This window comes from Dipodomys merriami, unplaced genomic scaffold, assembly GCF_024711535.1.
Source record: "Dipodomys merriami isolate MVZ:Mamm:240054 unplaced genomic scaffold, mDipMer1.0.p SCAF_6, whole genome shotgun sequence".
NCBI lineage: Eukaryota > Metazoa > Chordata > Mammalia > Rodentia > Heteromyidae > Dipodomys > Dipodomys merriami.
The window spans coordinates 14614549-14618838 of record NW_027206179.1 but is presented as its reverse complement, the minus strand read 5'-3'; positions in this window follow the sequence as shown (position 1 = coordinate 14618838).

The window sequence follows — 4290 nt, the reverse complement described above, 5'->3', positions numbered from 1 at the left end:
CCTTCCTTCTTTCCTTTTCTTCTCCTTCTTCCTTCTTTCCTTTTTCTCTTCCTTCGTTCCTTCCTTCTTCCCTTCCTTCCTTCCTTCCTTCCTTCCTTCCTTCTTTCCTTCCTTCCTTCCTTCACTTTTCCCTTCTTCTCTTCCTTCCTTTCTTTCTTCCTCCTTTCCCTTTCACTCTCCCTTCCTTTCCTTTTTCATTTCATTTGAGTATTAGAGAAACATGCTTTTATGATTAATTTAAAAATGAATCCAATGTACAAAAACCATACATATGTATGGGATGTACAGCCTGAGATATTTCAGTCCACATATACAATGTGTGGATCACATCAGGGTAAGTAGCATTTCTCATAACCTTCAGATGTATCATTAATTTATGTTGAGCACATTCCAAGTTCTTCTAGCTAATTACTAACCATCATCACCCTATGTGATAGAGAATTCTGAAGCTTAATTCTTTTGTCCATGATGTTTTTACCCATTCTATCCCAGTCTCCTCTCCCAACCTTTCCCAGCCTCTGCTAACCACAATTTTTCTCTCGATTTCTATGAGAACAACTCAGTTTTATCCCACATAGAAATGAAAACATATGTATTGAGAGAGAGAGAGAGAGAGAGAGAGAGAGAGAGAGAGAGAGAGAGAGAGAGAGAGAGATTTGTGCCTAGCTTCGTTCACTTAACACATATATGTCCTCCAGACTTGTTCATGTTGCCTCCCATTCCTGTAATGCATGGGTAAATGCAGTGTATACTGCACCATCCACTTTCCTACCATTATCCAACCTTTTATGGTGTCCATACTATACCATCCACAAAAATCCATTTGAACTGTCCATTTGTTCCAGCCCAGATGCCTAGTTTGCTGGATACCATGTTTGCCCGTGAAGAGAAAAGCCAGTGTGGGCTTCACCTACCTCTTGATTCCCTCTGAAGCTGAGCTCACTGGGGCTCGAGGACACAGCACCTGGGCCGGGTTGCTAACGCTGTGAACAGAAGTGTCCTTTTATTCTGCTCAGTTGAATTGCTTCCACAGCAATTATTTTAATGGGAGGACAAATTCCCTTCCTGTGAACTATAGTGCTTAGCAGTATGAGTCAGAAAATTGGATGCAGAATGTGTGCAATTTTAAATCCCCAACGACCACATTCTCCTCTAAAATGTTCTCACGTGAATCCTCGAGCATCTAATTTGCTAAGTGTATTAGTAGCATCTGTGAAGATGTCACAGCCTCTTAACCAACTAGAAAAATAGTAGAATTCAGATTTGTAGTTCAATTAGATTAGGTTTTGTTGGCCATGGCACGGATGACAGCTTGAACTGGATAATTCTCTATTGTGATCTGTGCTGTGACTGGTAAGGTATTAAACAATGTTCCAGACAGATGTCACTGTCCTTCACCATACTCCCAGGCCTGAGCATTGAAGATGTCTGCAGGCATTTCTAGCTGACCTTGGGGTTTGATCATTGAAGGTGTGTGCAGGGATTACTAGTTGACCTTGGGGTTTGAGCATCGAAGATGTCCACAGGCATTACTAGCTGACCTTAGGACCTACATTGCTAAGTAGAATCTCTGTTGAGAACCTCTGGGTTAGAAAGCTGTAGCAGTAAGTGGTAACTTATGTTGATGAAGGATCTGTGCTTTCAGTTTAGAAATAGTATTCATTGAACAGTTCAAAAAGTTGTATGTACTAGAGTTAGTATAACACAGGTGGACCTTGAATTGCACTGATATTAAACAATGTATTGAGATATCATAATACTGTTGAATTTCCCAAATTTCCACAACCACTTGCAAACATGGATTATTTTAAAATATTGTATTGCTCAGGTATATAAAAATTTATTTATTTCTGTGATTTATTTTTTGCTATGACATATTTACTTGTTTCTTCCTAAGAAAGTTTACTTCTTTGGCTGTTGATATTTCTGTTTCATGCTGACATCAATGGACTGTTCTAGAGCTCCTATTTGTGAAGTGGTAAAAGTACTCAAGTCATTCATCACACTTTTCCTATTGAGCAATACACTTTCATATAATTCACTTGTGAAACAAATCCACTCTCCATATTTTTAGAAACTTGATTACCTTCCTCCTACTTTCCTCAGCAGGAGTCTTTAGATACCATGTATGTTGTTTTTCTGCTCTACCCTTTTTGTTTTCTTAGAGAAAACTAGTGGCTTATAATCTACTCCAATTCCTCTCCTCTGTCATGCAGTACTTGAAGTTCCACCGAGTTTCGCTACATTTTAAATAGAGGATAGAATTATTCAATTAGGAGAGTGTAGCTCATAAAATCTTTCATGTATGTTAAGAGATTTGTTTGAACATTATTTTTAATATGGAAGCAAAATGTTCAAAACAACGTCATTTATGTCATATATTTTAATATTTCCATTCTGACATAAGCCTCAGATAAGTCACTAGTAATAATAAAATATGTTTTCATAATTTCAAAAAGAATTTGGCATTGCAGTGAAATACAATTATATTAAAAATAGAAAATATTGTTAGGGTTTTTAAAATCACTTATTAAAATGCCATGGAAGATCTGGCAGTAAAACTTTATGAAAACCCAGCTGAGATAATGGCCACTTCTTCCTTTTAAAAATCATTGCTAATGCAATTGTGAACGGTATGTTGACTATCTAAAGCAGTGGCTGCTATCTATGCCAGTGGCCTCTTGCTCCATCCTTCCCCACTTCTTTGTAAAGGTGGTTCTGGCCAACATTTAAACTCACTGACTTTTCCATTCATTGAAAATGATTGCACCTAAGAGCCCCAGATTTTGTGCCCCAGTGAAAACAAAGTCAAATCTATACCTTGTGAATTTAAGACAGTAGCACCTATGTCATGCTTCCTTTAAGCCTACAAAGCTCAGCAGCCACATCTATGTGAGTTCAGAGGAGGGGGAGTCCCAAGGTGAGGGGCTGTGGGGCGGGCCCCCTTACCACACAGGCCTCAGGAAGATGGCTCAGGGATACGTAGTGTACCAGGAGGACGTCCACACACCTGTGCAAGTACGAGGGACCAGACCAGCGCATCCAAGGTTTTCTATGATTTGCTGTTGGTGGTGTCAAGTCAGTGGGGGCTGTTTTTTGAGAGAAAGTTCTTACTATGTAGCCTAGTTTGGATTCTGATTTGCAGTCTTCCTTTCTCCACTTCCCCAGGGCTGGGGTTATGGGCAAGTGCATTTCTTTCTTTCTTTCTTTCTTTCTTTCTTTCTTTCTTTCTTTCTTTCTTTCTTTCTTTCTTTCTTTCTTTCTTTTTCTTTCTTTCTTTTCCTTCCTTCCTTCCTTTCTTTTTTCTTTCTTTTCTTCCTTTCTTTCTTTCTCTTTCGGTCTTTCTTTCTTTTCTTCCCTCCCTCCTTCCTTCCTTCCTTCCTTCCTACCTTCCTTCCTTCCTCCCTCCCTCCCTCCCTCCTTCCTTTCTTTGTTTTGTTTTTGCCTTTAGTCACAATTTTTGATGAAATATCAAAGGAATTAACAGATTAAAAAATAGCTAACCCTAGGTAAGACAAGGTCCTATGGGAGGCATCACAAAGAGACGGTTTTCTTATCTGCCTTTTTGCCTCGTTGGCAGGGATGGTAGAGCTGTTGCTCTACACCACATTCTGTCATGTAAGCTCACGACATAATTGATACATGTTTCCAATACTGTCAGCCTTGCCCCTTTCGTGGCATTTCCTGATTCTTTCCATCTCCTGAGCTCAGAGTCTACTGTATCTGCTCCCCCTGTGTCTCCCGCTTTACTGCTGAACTGTTCCGGCTGTTCTGTTATCAGCAAAAAGAAGAACAAAATTTAGATCTCAACTTGATTGAGCAGCAGACTGACATCCAGGAAATGAAATTCTTTGAAGCTAAAGCCAGTGGGTTACCAGCCCTTTATCTCTCAGTGAGCATGGCTGGTGTGTGGGTCTACCTTCTCTCCGGTGCATGGAGACACTGCCAGTCCATCACTGTAGCGGGTCAAGAAAGAACTGGGACTAGGGACTCTTACTAGGCAGTCTCTGGTAGCCATTGCTTATTTGTTGAGACCAGAGTTGACACTTCACTATATTCTCAGTCTCTCTCTCCTACTGGAATGTGGTGGGGCTTTCATTCAATTGGTTGGATTATTGGTCTTCACTTTGTTGTCTGTGGAAAAAACAGGGGCTTCCATTTTCATGTCTACTCTCATTAGTCTGGCTGGCAAATTATATAAAATATGATATTTGTTCTGATTCCTAATTCTTCCATAAGATGTGTGCTATTAGCTTGCTAGGAGAAGGATTTATTTGTGAACAGACTACA